The sequence below is a fragment of the Trichechus manatus genome, unplaced genomic scaffold, assembly GCF_000243295.1.
Source record: "Trichechus manatus latirostris isolate Lorelei unplaced genomic scaffold, TriManLat1.0 scaffold00349, whole genome shotgun sequence".
Lineage (NCBI taxonomy): Eukaryota > Metazoa > Chordata > Mammalia > Sirenia > Trichechidae > Trichechus > Trichechus manatus.
The window spans coordinates 698659-714479 of NW_004444285.1; the positions used below are offsets into that span (position 1 = coordinate 698659).

Genomic DNA, 15821 nt, shown 5'->3' on the forward strand with positions numbered 1-15821 from the left:
AAGGTATTTTAGCATTTTGTTCCTGTATTATTTTCTTGAATTCTTCCATTTTTTGTCTGTATTTTCCATGAATTCATCTGCCTTTTCCGTGAATTTGTCTATTTTTTCCTCATTTTTGTCTTCTTTTTGCTTCAACTCTTGGATAATTCTGAGTATTAGAGATTTGAATTCCCTATCAGGTAGTTCTAGTGCCATTTCTTCTACTGGAAAGTCAGCTGGTGTTTTATTTTGGACACCTACTGGCTCCATCCTGTCTTGTTTTTGTATACGTTTTGATATTGTCTGCTGTCTTCGAGGGCTTCAGTAGTTATTTTCCTCATTTATTGATTATAGATTTGTTTGTTTTGTCCTGCTTTTTTTTATGTCTGAGCAGGCAGCCTGTGTGTTCTTTGTTGTCTGTTCATCTGTGGGCACGATACCTTTCACCTCTTTCTCCAATGGGCAGGGTCAATCACTCAGGTACAGTACAGCAGGGCAGGTCCAGCTGAAGGGAAGTTGCTGGGATGGGTTGTTTGTGGCATATACTAGGGCTGACAGGGTGGGCCAGGAATCAGTGCAGGATAGGTTCTGGTAGGCCATGCCTGTGCTGCTTGGCATTGTGATGTTCAGCGCATGGTGCCAGTAGGCAAAAAGGAGGGGGGAGATTGTGAAGTGTGGAGCTAAGATGGGTATGGGAAAGAGGAGAGAGAGAAGAGAGGAACAGGAGCCAAAAACATACACACAAACAAACACAAAAGAATGCTAAGGGAGCTTGCTATTGGAGTGGAGAGATGAGAGACTGAGAAATAGAGAAAAACCAAAAAAAAATAGAGGTAAAAGAAAGAAAAAATGAATAAATAAAAATTAGAGGAAATAAAAAAGAAGAAAAGACCCCAGGGATCCCAACGGTGTGGCTGGTAGGACTGGGTAAATTGCTCCCAGGCTGTAAAGTACAGTCTGGCTGGAAGGGGTAGAGGTGTCACACAGCTCCAGGTATTCAGGAGACAGGAAGAAAAGGTAAGTATAGAGAGAGGAGAAACTGGAAATGAAGAAAGACAAAAATGGGAAAAAGAGAGAGAAGAAAACAAAACAAAGAAACAAAAAAAAAAAGAAAGAAAGAAAGAAGAAATGCCCCCAGGGATGTAACTGTGCGTCTGCACAGAGTAAGGGAGTAGCTCCCAAGCCACGCAGTACTGCCCGGCTAGAAGTGGCTCCCAAGTGGGGAAAAGAAAAAGAAAACAAACAAAGAAACCAAGACAAAACAAATCAGAACAAACCAAAAAAACAAAGCCCTGGGAGTCCCACCAGTGTGGCAGCATGGGCTGGGAAGCAGTTTCACAGTTGAGCAGTGTTTCACAACCTTTCAGGAAAAAGCAAAGATGGCACACAGAAAGAGGTATTTGAGAGAAAAGGGGGGTGGTGAGAGTTAAGGAAGAAACCTAAAGAAGCAGAAAAAAGCAACACCAGCAGCCAACAAATGGCATTCAGGGAGCAGGCCAGTGCAGGCAGGTGGAATCCAAGTGACAATGGGGTGAATCCGGTGCTTCCCAGCCAAGAGACTGTGGCCACAGGAAGCAGAGGAGGCCAACTGGGGGTGAAGAAGTGTGGGGGGTGGGAAAGTGTATATCGCTGGTTACTGGTTGTTCTGTCCCCTGCTGGAAACTCCATGAAGCTTCTTTCTTGTACCCCCTGTTCACTGATCTCCAACAGGAGTCCAAGATGACAGATCCATGCTGTCTTAGCTGATAGGGAACTTCTGCATGTATTTCTCCTCACTCTCTGTTCTGTCAGTTTCTTATTCCATTCAATGCTTGGCTGAGTTCTTTATCTCTTCATTTGTTGCTTAGTGTTTCAGGAGTGACATGTGTCTCTGTTTAACTTAGTTTTTCTGATATGCTGTGGAGGGACAGTGTGGTGCTTGTGTCTATAGCACCATGTTGTCCGGAAGTCCATCATTGTTCTTTATCGTTGCATAGTATATTCCATTTTGTGTATGGACCATAATTTGTTTATTCATTCATCTGTTGATGGACATTTATGTTGTTTCCATCTTTCTGCTAATGTGAATAGTGTTGCAATGATCATGGCTGTGTATATGTCTATTCCTGAGATGGCTCGTATTTCTCTCTGTTGTATTCCTAGGAGTGGGGTTTCTGGATTATATGGTATTTCTATTTCTAGCTTTGTAAGAAAGCACCATATCATTTTCCAAATTGGATGTACCATATTACATTCCCACCAGCAGTGCATAAGTGTTCCAATCTCTGCACAACCTCTCCAACATTTGTTATTTTGTGTTTTTTGGATTCACACCAGTATTGTAGGGGTGACATTGTATCTCATTGTAGTTTTGATTTGCATTTCTTTAATGGCTAATGATTGTGAACATTTCCTCATTAGTCTATTAGCCACCTCATTTGGTTTCTTGCAGTAGTGTTTTGTTGTGTTCTTTGTATAAGTCTTTTATGTCCCTGGTTAGATTTATTCCTAAGTATTTTATCTCTTGGTGGGGGGTGGCTATTGTAAAGGGTATTGTTTTCCTGATTTCCTTTTTGAAGTTCTTTTTGTTGAAGTAGAGTAATCCAACTTATTTTTGTATGTTAATCTTGTGTCCTGCCACTTTGCTGAAGGATTCTATTAGTTACAATAGCCTTCTTGTGTATTCCTTAGGATTTTCTATGTATAGAATCGTTGTTGCTGTTATTGTTAGGTGCCATTGAGTCAGTACCATCTTATAGTGACCCTCTGTACAACAGAAGGAAACACTGCCTGGTCCTGCACCATCCTCACAATCTTTATGCTTGAGCCCATTGTTGCAACCACTGTCCATCCATCTCGTTGAGGGTCTTCCTCTTTTCTGCTGACCGTCTACTTTACCAAGCATGATTTCTTTATCCAGGGACTTCTCCCACTTGATAACACGTCCAAAGTATGTGAGACGTAGTCCTGCCATCCTTGCTTCTAAGGAGCATTCTAGCTGTACTTCTTCCAAGAAGAATTTGTTCTTTCAGTGGTCCATGGTACATACAAAATTCTTAGCCAACACTACAATTCAAAGGCGTCAATTCTTCAGTCTTCCTTATTCATTGTCCAGCTTTCACATGCATATGAGGCAATTGAAAACACCTTGGCTTGTGTCCAGCACACCTTAGTCTTCAAGGTGACATCTTTGCTTTTTAATACTTCAAAGGGGTCTTTTGCACCAGAGTTGTCCAATGCAATGTGTCCTTTGATTTCTTGACTGCTGCTTCCACGGATGTTAATTGCAGATCTAAGTAAAATGAAATCTTTGACAACTTCAATATTTTCTCCATTTATCATGAAGTTGCTTATTGCTCCAGTTGTGAGGATTTTTGTTTTCTTTATGTTGAGGTGTAACCCATACTGAAGACTGTAGTCTTTGATTTTCATCAGTAAGTGCTTCAAGTCCTCTACACTTTCAGCAAGCAAGGTTGTGTCATCTGCATAACACAGGTTGTTATTGTCTTCCTCCAACCTGAAGCCCGGCTCTTCTTCATATAGTCCAGCTTTTCGGATTATTTCTTTAGCATAGAGATTGAATAAGTATGGTGAAAGGATACAACCCTGACACACACCTTTCTTGACTTTAAACCACACAGTATTCCTTTATTCTGTCCGAACGACTGCCTCTTGGTCTATGAACAGGTTCTTCATGAGCACAATTCAGTTTTCTGGAATTCCCATTCTTTGCAATGTTATCCATAATTTGTTATAATCCACACAGTTAAATACCTTTGCATAGTCAATAAAACACAGGTAAACATCTTTCTGGTATTCTCTGCTTTCAACCAGGATCCATTTGACATCAGCATTGATATCTCTTGTTCCATGTCCTCTTCTGAATATGGCTTGAATTTCTGGCAATTCTCTGTTGATGTACTGCTGCAGCCGCTTTTGAATGATCTTCAGCAAAATTTTACTTGCGTGTAATATTAACGATATTGTTCGATAATTTCCATGTTCTGTGGGATCACCTTTCTTTGAAATGGGTACAAATACGGATTTCTTCCAGTCGGTTGACCAGGTAGCTGTCTTCCAAATTTCTTGGCATAGATGAATGGACACTTCCAGTGCTGCATCCATTTATGGAAACACATCAATTTGTATTCCCTCAGTTCCTGGGGACTTGTTTTTCGCCAATGCCTTCAGTGCAGCTTGAACTTCTTCCTTCAGTACCGTCAGTTGCTGATCATATGCTACCTCCTGAAATGGTTAAACGTTGACCAATTGTTTTTGATATAATGACTCTGTGTATTCTTTCCGTATTCTTTTGATGCTTTCTGCATCTTTTAATATTTTCTCCTTAGAATCCTTCAATATTGCATCTCAAGGTTTGAATTTTTTCTTCAGTTCTTTCAGCTTCAGAAACGCTGAACTTGTTCTCACTTATATGAGATATCTAGAATAGGAAAATGTATAGAAACAAAAGTTTACTAGTGGTTACCAGAGGCGGTTCAGAGGGGGAAAGAAGGAGTCACTGCTTAGGATGCACCAAGCTTCTGTTAAGGGTGATAGAAATATTTAGAAATGGACAGTTGTAATCGTTAAACAATATGATGAAGGTAATTAAGGACACTGAATTGTACATTTAAAAACGGTTGAAATGTAAAATATTTGTTATGCATATATTTACCATAATAAAGAAAAAAATGTATGTGGGGGGAGAATAGAGATCCTAATATGACAAATTGCCCTATTTCTTCAGCTTCCACTCCTGATCCCAAGTTGGAATATAGTAACACCAATGTGATTTTCCTCACCTGAATCAATGGATATTAGATAGGATGTTAATTCACCCTCTTGGTTCAGAACTAAGGCACACTGGGTCCTAGGTGGGATTTTTTGGCTTATTTTTATGGACAATTTGATTCTCAAAGCATAATCTGTACTGCATCACCCCACCCTCAGACTAAGGTTCAGCCTGTTTATGATGATTCTCCCTATCCTCATATCCATTTCCTATCCATCAGATGATCTTAGTATCCCGTGGTATCTCTCCTATTATATCATAGGACTTACCTTTCCTTAGTATTACTTAGCTCTCTTACTTAAGGATATAATATTAAAAATGAAAACCTTTCTGTGATCAAACCATATTAAGCAGTTACATTTCTTATTAATAGGAAAAACATTCTTATTGTCTAAAGCCTGAATATTGATGTAGCCTAATCTTTCAAGTTGCTCAGGGGCAGGATGGTAAACATAGAGCAAAATCCACAGACTTACATTTGCTTCATATCCCCAAGTTTAGATGATCATAAGCAAACCTTTAACTACTTCCTTTGTTATTTTAATAGACTAACTAAATCCTCAAAGCACAAGGAATTCTGAAAATTGTCAAAGATAAACTAGATCTCAAGTTAACACTAAAAAGCATGAAGAAATACTGAGTATCATCTCCCTTCCTTCCACTTCTGCATCTAGAAGGAATCTGGGGATTCACTTCCCACAGCTGCCTGTTTAAAGATAAAGGGGCCAGCCATGTTAGAGTTCCCTTTCTTCCCTGAAGAGGAAGAAATATGCCCTTCCTTTTTTCAAAGGGAGTTGGGGATGGCAATATTCTGCTGACAACAATATCCAAGGAAAAATATCATAATGTGGGTGAAGCACAAAGAATGGTGGCCAGAGGAAGGTCCCCCATTTCCTTCCTCAGAAGTTACTCTCTTCCTGTACACCTGACAAAAACCCAGCTCTTTCTCCCAATAAAATCCATACTTTTAACCCATATGTTCTGATTTGATACACACATCACATGTATAACATTTCAGTCTGGACTTTTACCTCAAATCAGTAACAAAAATTCACAGTAGGATTTTCAAAACCCTCAGGAAATCGTCATATAATTTCTTTGAAAAATCTTGGCAGAGAACAATGTGGACATCTGGCAGCCAACACCAGTACAGGCAATGGAAAGATAAATACAAGGATTGTGCCAATAACTCTTGTTTTCAAAAGTGGCTGGTTCCTCTGGGGAACCAGCCCTGCCCTTACTCTCTGCCTAGTGTTGTTTAACTCCTAATGAGGTTTGGTAGGCTGTGCTCTCTGCTGATTGGCCTGGCACTTCCTGCTCTGTGACCAAAGACCGTCTTGTGGGCAAACTATTGCAGAGGTATTAGATCAGCATTCTGAGAGATTCTTCTCCTTGATGCAGTAGAATAAGGATGTTCCTCCACATGGAAAGGTGAGGCTACGATGGAATAATGTTGTGTAACCAAAATTGTCTTGGAGCAGATGGGCTGATGACATCTTTGGCAGCAGCCTTGTCTCCACAGCTCTCAGGGATGGACCCTCAGAAGAAGTAGCCTGTATAGGTTAGCTAGTGCAGGAGGTGAACAGTGGTGTTACATGTGAGGCTGGCCTTGTACCCACAGCGGGGAGGCAGAGCCAGCCTTTTCACCAGAACCCTAATAAGTCTCAGTCAAGCTCTAGCTAAGAATTGGGGATAGTGGAAAGTGTCTGTCTTATACACTTTTCTCCTTTATGGGGCTTCAGTAGTCAAGGCTGCTTGTAGCCAACACCCCCAATGGCGTGTGAAGCATTCTGGGCTGTAGAGAACACAGAGATAGGCTTCGTCAGTCTGGGGTGTTGGGAAGATGGGATGAAGATTCACCCCCTTCTGGAACAACAGCCTATGGCAGATGAGTTTCCTTTTCCTCTCCTTTTCCCTCAGCCCAGTGCAAGCTTTTGATTTCTTGGAAGAGAATAGTTGGACTAGGAGGAAACCCTGCCCCCGTGAGGTGATTTTTGTCAGTGCCTGCCCTCAGTGAACCATGGAGACTTAGTGCTCCTGACACTGTGAACAGAGAGGCAGAGGCTACTTCAGGCAGCTCTGCAGTCAAGGCAGCTCATGGGTAGGAGTTCGGTTGCATTAGCAGCGTGTTTGGAGAACTGATACCATAACAGGTGAGTGAAACACTCTGCACTGCAGACATTCATCTCAGTGCTAAGACACTTGAGCCAATCACCATCGTAAGGGTTTGCTGAGGGTTATTTTGTGAGCCAATAATTCATCAATGATATTAACTGGAATATATAAGAAATTAAGAAAATAGAGCTTAACTTTCCCTTAAGATTGAGAGAAGGTCAAGAATAGATTTTGTCCTGTGTTGACATGTAGTGGGGTTCTTAACCATTGTCATAGGGCAATATGAGTACTGTTCAATGAGAAACTATTTGGTTTTGTAAACCTTCATCTAAAGTGAGAACAGCAGTACAACTGGAAGAACATAATCGACGTCACTGAATTGTACATGTAGAAATTTTTGAAATGGTGTACCTTTGGCTATGTATATATTCACCAAAATAAAAAGGTCCTCCAAGCCTGAGAAGAGAGTGTATTGACATGTCATGGGGTTGTAAACCAATGTCATAAAACAATATGTGTACTGACTCTTTAATGAGAAACTCTTTGTTCTGTAAAACTTCGCCTAAAGTACAATAAAAAAAAGTAAAAAGAAAAAAAAAAAGAATAGATCTTGTCCTTTAGAAAGTACTTTGTTGCAGCATTTTAGAAATAACAGGGACTAGATTTCTTAGCCTTATTCTCAGGTAATTAATCAAATAACTTGATCTTGTGCTCCCCTTAAAGCTCAGTGCTCAGCCCTGAACTCTATTATATGTTAAAACAAGTGAGTGGTGCTTCTGTGGAGATACCTGTGGAAATGGAGAATAGGACTGGTGTCCAGGAATTTATCCTGGAGGGATTTCCTGCTGTCCAGCACCAGGGAAAAGTCGTCTTCCTGGTACATCTGCTGGCATACCTGGTGTCCATTGCAGGAAATGCAGTCCTAGTCACTATCACCTTTGTTGATGCCCGTCTCCAGACACCTATGTACTTTTTCCTCTGCATTTTCTCCATCTGTGAGTGTTACTTCACAAGCACTGTTATCTGTAAGTTGCGAGTCATCTTTCTTTTAGGCACGCAAACGATTTCGTTTGCTGCGTGTTTCATACAAACCTTTGTCTTTGTATTTGTGGGGTCAGCATGTTTCCTCATTATAGCTGTGATGTCTCTGGATCGCTACGTGGCCATTTTCAGACCTCTGCACTACCCAACCATCGTGAATATGAGGACTCGTTTCCTCTTGGTCAGTGCTTGCTTTGCTATGAGTTTCACTCTCGTCACTGGTGAAAATTTCTCAATTATCCTTCTGTGGTCCCAATGTCATCCCTCACTTGTTCTGTGACCTTGGCCCTCTGATGCATCTCTCCTGTTCTGACACCAAATATGTTGAAATATTGGCCTTCATCCTGGCTTTGTTTATCTTTTTGACATCTCTTATTATAATCTCATTGCATACAGCCACATAGTAGTCACAATTGTGCACCTCCCAACGGCCAAGGAACTACAGAAGGCTGTCTCCACTTGCTCATCTCACCTCATGGTCCTCTCTCTGTTGTATGGCAGCTGTGTCTTTATATCTGTGAAACCAAAGCAAACCAACAGGCTGGACTCCAACAGAGAGGCTGCTCTTGTAAACACTGTGGTGACCCCACTGCTGAACCCTGTCATCTACACGCTGCGGAACAAGCAGGTCCATCAGGCTCTGAAAGAGACTACGCGTAGAATGAAAATAGCAAGATAAAATAAAATCACATGACATTGAAGTGGAAAGTGTTTGAGGACCATTTGTCACCATTCCAGGCGATGTAGCAAATCTGAAAAATTTCTAGTGGAGAGACCCCGGCAGAGTTCATTTAATTCCTCTTTGTGCATCACCAGCAAAATGTAAATCTCTCTTTTTCAAGGCCACATTTTATTTTATTGCGTATAACATCTCTTTCCTAAATCTTCCACATAGTGATGACAATAATTTTAATTGAAAATAACTTTTCTGAATTCTTTACTCCCTCTGATATAAACCACGTGCTTGGCGTTACCAAAAATTTAGTAATTTACATTCTGTTTATTTCACTCTTCTCTAGACTTAAACGTGGTTCAACAGAATTAATAACTATTTGCCAGAAGATACTTAAATAAATAAAATAAAAGAAGCTTGTATATTGGGTTGTGATTATGAATAAAGATGATGTAAATAGTATCAACACTCAAGTCCATTCTCTCCCTGCCTAGTCCAAGGAAATATGCTTATGGTGTCCTTCACCTTGAGATATACGTAGCCTACACCAGAGGTGCTCTTAAATGCTGTTTTTGTACCTTGTTCAGTTACACATGTCTGCATCATTCTCATGCTGAGGAGAAATAGAACTGTTTTATGTCTCAGCCCATCTTCTAAGGAGAGGGAATAGATACGACATCTCATAACTGACCAATGTTCCTATTTTTCAAAATTATTTTTTCCCAGCATGTGTCTCTCAGTGCAGTGTGTGCTTCTAATTAGTCCCTATCCTAATGCTGTTAATACAGAAGTTGTGTGTGCATGTATACATAGTGAACATGGGATACTTACTCCTCTTTTGCATGATATCTTCCTAAGAAGGTTATAGAATCTAAGTTTTTTTGCTAAGTTATTTACTTTGCATTACTATTAAACAAAATTTAAAGAAATTAAATTTTTTTTCTTGGCGGACTTGTCAACTACAAGATTATTTTCTAATTGATAATTTATTTTAAAACCAACATTTCCATTCTCTCAATCCTTAACCTTTGAGTGACTTTAGCTTTTATTTCCAATGATAAAAATATATCTATTTTATATTCAGAGGAAATACATCTAAAAAGGCTGACACTTGTTTCCTTTTATTTTGTTTGTTTTATTTTACAACATTAATTAGGTATTTATGTTAGATAATCATAAATAAAATTTTATGAAATATATTCTACTCATATTTGGCCTTGAATATCTTACTACAAAGTTTAGATTTCATCTTGTTGACAATGAGGAAGCATCAAAAGTGCTTTAAAAATCAAGGATGTGTTATGATTAGCTTCATTTTATAGTACATAGCTGTGGAAGTTGTAGGAAGAAGAGATTGGAAGTCAAGATCAGGGAAAGAATGTGGGTTCAGAGACAGTTACAACAATTTGGGAAAGAGCTAATGATGGCTTAGGGAATGCAACGGGATACAAAAGAAGTAATAATAGTCTCTGAGTCATATTGCACAGTGCTGCCTTCAACTTACTGTTAGACCCCTCAAAACACAAGTCACCATATCCATAATATGTGAAGATTGAGCCAGATAATCTTTAGAGTCCACTTAAAGAATGCCTCATGGGGAGAGCATCAAGATGCAGCAGGAACTTGGAAATAATGTCCCAACCTGAGAGTTGAACTACTTAAAACTGTGCTGAAACGGTTGAGGTCCAGCAACTGTAGGAATCAATCAAGGCATTGAGGTCTATTAACTAAAAAGAGTGTGATCCTCATCCAGGCTTGAACCAAGATTGGATAGTAATTTATTATGCTTAAATTAATCACATGCATGTTACATTACCTGAAGGTGGACTATGATTGAAAGGTAAGGGTGATTTTAAATAAATAGAAAAAAGAATACCAGAGATCCAAAAGTTGAATCAGTGTATCCAATTTGGTCATTTCCAGCCATTAATGATACCCAATGAAGGCTGAACCCTAATGTAGAGATGAATACACTAGTCTCTGGTATTCTGAAACACTTTTTTGAGACAAATCCCCTGAGATAACTGCATGTTAAAGATACTACTAGTTATAATTTTATAACACTTGTAACTTCATATATTGTTGTTCTCACTCATAGAGACCCTGTGTACAACAAAATGAAACACTGCCTGGCCCTGCATCATCCTCTTAGTGGTTGCTGTGTTGAGCCCATTGTTGCAGCCACTCTGTCAATCCTTCTCATTGAGGGTCTTCCTCTTTTTCACTGACCCTCGCTTTACTAAGCATGATGTCCTTCTCCAGAGTCAGGTCCCTCCTGATAACATGTCCAAAGTATGTAAGATGAAGTCTCATCATCCTCGCTTCTATGGAGTATTCTGGCTGTACTTCTTCCAAACACAGATTTGTTCATTCTTCTGGCAATCCATGGTATATTCAATATTCTTCCTCAACACCATGCTTCAAAGGCATCAATTCTTCTTCAGTCTTCCTTATTCATTGTCTAGCTTTCATATGTATATGATGGATTGAAAATGTGGAGAGTCTCTTTTCTAATCATGGATCAAGAAGAAGTTAGTGTGCTGGAATATACATCCATTCCTATGAACTTGTAAGGATGAACATGTCTCAGATTGTCTGATGTTTTCTCTATGTGTCGAAAAGATCAAGTTTAAATGTCTACAAATGGGAAGACCACTTTTCCAATCAATTCTGAGAAAAAAACTGATGAATTAAAAAAACATGATTAATCTAACTGATATGACTAAATTGTTCACCTAAAAAGCTATATGTTGTATTATATTTTATGACAATCAAAATGCTTCTCAAACATAAAAATCATGTATAAAATATAAGACAAAGAATTAAGTTCATAGCTGAGCTTGAAATCAAGATGGTAAGAAATCAATAGATCTTAGGGAACAACTTGGCCAATTGACATAACATAGTTCACAAAGGTATTGTTTTACTTCGTAGTTTGGTGAGTAATGTCTGGAGAATTAAAAGCTTGCAAGCAGTCATCTAACATAAAACTATTGGTCTATACTCATCTGTTGCAAAAGAGAAAGAAGGAAACCAAAGACTCAAAGAAGAAACCAGTCTGCAGAACTAATAATTCACACGAACCAACGTGTCATCTATCCTGAGACCAGAAGAACCAAATGGTGTCCAACTACCACTAACAATTGTTCTGACCAAGGACACAATAGATGGTCCCGGATAGAATAGGAGTAAAATGTAGAAAAACCCTAAACATCAGACTTACTGGACCCTTAGAGACTAGAGGATTCCCGGAGTCTATTGCCCTCAGATAGTCTCTAAATCTGGAACCAAATGCTTTCCCAGATATCATCTTTCAGTCAAATAATAGATTGGCTCATAAAATAAACAACATCACCCATGAGTACTGTGGTACTTTTAAATAAATATCTTATGAGATTAAACGGTCAATATTTACCCTAATGCAAAGATGAGAAGGTAAGGGAGACAGGGAAGCTAGATTAATGGAAACAGAACAACCAGAATGGAAATAATGAGAATGCTGACACATTGTGAAAAACGTAACTAATGACACTGAACAAAATGCATAGAAATTGTTAAAGGGGAATCTAATTTGCTGTGTCAATCAAAAATACAATAAAAATATGCAAAATATAAAAGAAAAGAAAGAAATGAACAGAGAACTCAAAACTAGAGTAGTAAATGGAATTTAAAGGCAAATTGTCCAACAGAATATAGGAAATGTTGTGTGTATGAGGAAATGTTGAGTCTCAACAGTACATAAGAACATTGATCCAGATGACTGACCCATGCTAAGAGGGGCTATAGTTGAGGTCTGTGGAAAAAAGTCAGAATTTAGGAAAGGCTACAATATTCTGAAGTGGGAGCTGAAATAACTTAGCCCAGAGATGAGACATTAAGGCAAGCATATGTTACTTGGTAGCGTGTGAAAAACTGAGTTCATGAACCTGATTCATGTGCAGATATCAGTTCAGAATTTGCATGTAAAATCTTCTAATTGTAATTGTAACAAAAGCAAAAACAAACAAAAACCCCGAATCCAGCACTAGTGAAACTCATAAATACTTGACAGGAGCAACCACAGAATTATGAACAAGGACATCTAGAATTCCCATGGAAAACTACCCCTGATAAAGTTCGCCTTATAAGGGAAAACTAAAACACACAAGAGGAAATCTACCACCATAAAAGAGAGTCAGATGGCAGAAGTTATAGGAAGACTCACTTTCCATAAAATAGATATAGGAAAACATTTTGAATAAAACTAAAAAATATGTTCAAACTTTATGAGATAAAAACAGACATAGAATTCATAAGTACATCAAACTAGAAAACATAACAGGCATATTTATAACTATTTATTACAACTACATAAGTATGTAACAATTCTAGAAATAAATAGATACGTAAAACAGCTCAACTTCTCTAAGGAGAGATGTAAGTTATTCTGAAGACATCATTTAGAAAACTATACAGAAATAAAAAATGAAAATGTAAAAGAGAAGTTAAGCAACATGGAGGAGAGAATGAGTAGATTTGTTGTTGTTAGATGCCGTCGAGTCAGTTCCAACTCATATCGACCCTACACACAACTGAACGAAACACTGCCCAGTCCTGCGCCATTCCCACAACAGTTGCTATGCCTGAGCCCATTGTTGCAGCCACTGTGTCAGTCCATCTCGTTGAGGGTCCTCCTCTTTTTCACTGACTCTCTACTTTACCAAGCATGATGTCCTTCTCCAGGGACTGATCCCTCCTGATAACATGTCCAAAGTATGTGAGACGTAGTCTAGTCATCCTTGCTTCTAAGGAGCATTCTGGTTGTACTTCTTCCACGACAGATTTGTTCATTCTTTTGGCAGTCCATGGTATATTCAATATTCTTTGCCAATGCCGCAATTCAAAGACATTAATTCTTCTTCAGTCTTCCTTTATCATCATACAGCTTTCACGTGCATATGATGTGATTGAAAATACCACGTCTTGGGTCAGGTGCACCTTAGTCTTCAAAGTGACATCTTTGCTTTTCAACACTTTGAAGACGTCTTTTGCAGCAGATTTGCCCGATGCAATGAGTCTTTTGATTTCTCGACTGCTGCTTCCATGGGTGTTGACTGTGGATCAAAGTAAAATGAAATCCTTGACAATCTCAATCTTTTCTCAGTTTATCTTGATGTTACTTACTGGACCAGTTGTGAGGATTTTTGTTTTCTTTATGTTGAGGTGTAATCCATACTGAAGGCTGTGGTCTTTGATCTTCATAAGTAAGTGCTTCAAGTCGTCTTCACTTTCAGCAAGCAAGGTTGTGTCCTCTGCATACAGAAATAAATAAAATACAGTTTATTTCTTATAAGAAATAAAGAATGAAAATGTAAAAGAGAAGTTAAACAACATGGAACAGAGAATGAGTAGATTTAGGGCATGTATAATAAGATTTTGAGAAAGTAAAATGAGACCAACTGGGGACAAGATAACAGTACAAAAAGATAATGTCATAGATAGATATACCTCTACAAAATGATACAAATACAAAAAGTCCTAAATGAGGAGTTCCGGCAAAATGGTGCTCTAGGCAGAAGCACCACGCTGTCCCTCCACAGCAAAGATCTGAAAAACTAAGCCAAACAGAGAATACAACAATCCTGAAACCCTAAAACATCAAATGAAGAGATAAAGAACTCAGCCAAGCACCAAACGGAGTGAGAAAACTGACAGAGAATGGAGAGCGAGGAGAGATTCATGCAGAGGTCCCCTACCAGCTAAAGCGGTGGGGATCCCCCATCTTGGACTCCTATCGGAGACCAGCAAATAGGGGGTGCGAAAAAGCAACCTCATGGAGCATCCAGCGGGAGACAAAACAACCGGTAATTTGCTATATACGCTTTCCCACCCCCACACTTCTTCACCCCAGCTCGGCCTCCTCTGCTTCCCGTGGCCACAATCTCTTGACCGGGAATCACCGGCTGCTTAGATCCACACACCCAAACGGGCTGGCTCTCTTAGTGCCATTTGTTGGCTGCTAGTGTTGCTTTTTTCTGCTTCTTTTGATTTCTTCCTTACCTCTCACCACTTCCCCCTCCTTTCGCTCAAATACCTGGCTCTGTGCGCCATCTTTGCTTCTTCCTGAGGGGCTGCAGAGCTCCGGTAATTTCAGATACATTCTTTCACACTCCCTACCCTTCTTCACCCACACTCAGCCCCCTCTGCTTCCTGCAGACACAGTCTCTTGTCCGAGAAACAGCAACCCACAATAGATGGCTCTCTGAGTGCCATTTGTTGGCTGCTGGTGTTCCTTTTGTTCCTGCTTCTTTTGATTTCTTCCTTACCTCTCACCACCTCCCCCTCCTTTCGCTCAAATACCTGGCTCCTTGCACCATCTTTACTTCTTCCTGAGGGGCTGTGGAGCTCCGTTCGAGTGTGGAGCTGCTTCCGGGTCTGGGCTGCCTTGCTGGTGGGATGCCAGGGCTTTTGTTTGTTTGTTTGTTTTGAATTGTTTGTTTATTTTCTTTTCCTTTTCTTGAGTTGGGAGCCCTTTCTGGCCAGGCGGTGCTGCGTGGAAACGACACTTTCCCTTTGGCTTGCACAGACGTGCATGAGGATGCCTGAGGGCATTTCTTTTTTTTGTTGGTTTTTTTTTGTTTTCTGTTTTTTAGGTGGCTTTTATTGTTCTTTCTTCTTTTTTTAATTTGTTGTTTTCTTTTCCCTCTTTTTCCCTTTTTGTCTTTCTTCATTGCTCAGTTTCTCGTCTCTCTATATCTTCCTTCTCTTTCTGTTCCCTGAATACCTGGCATTGTATACCTCTATGCCTTCTAGCCAGGCTGTACTGCAACACCTGAGATCAACTTCCTCAGACCTCATAGCTGCACCGGTGGGAGCCCTGGGAACGCTGCAGTTTTTTAACCTTTCTGATTTTTATTTATTCATTCTTTTCTTTTCTTCCTCTTTCCCTTTCTGGTTTTCTCCATTTTATAGTCTCTCATCTCTCCATTGCTACAGCAAACTCCCCTAGCATTCTTTTTTTGTTAGTTTGTATGTTTTTGGTTCCTGTTCCTCTCTCCTCTCTCCCATATCCATCTTAGCTCCACTCATAACAATCTCCATGCTACATCCTGCCTACCTGCACCATGTGCTTGACATCACACCACCAAGCAGCACAGGCACAGCCTACTGGAACCTGCCTTGCACTGATTACCGACCCGCTCTGCTGGCTGTAGTGAGTCCTACAAACAACCCGTCCCAGTAACTCCTCTTCAGCTAGACCTG

General features: G+C 39.7%; 1 pseudogene; it reads left to right on the forward strand.

Moving 5' to 3' along the window:
• The first annotated feature begins 7516 nt into the window (after window positions 1–7516).
• Window positions 7517–8672, forward strand: LOC101356288 (olfactory receptor 49-like; annotated as a pseudogene).
• Window positions 8673–15821: the final 7149 nt, after the last annotated feature.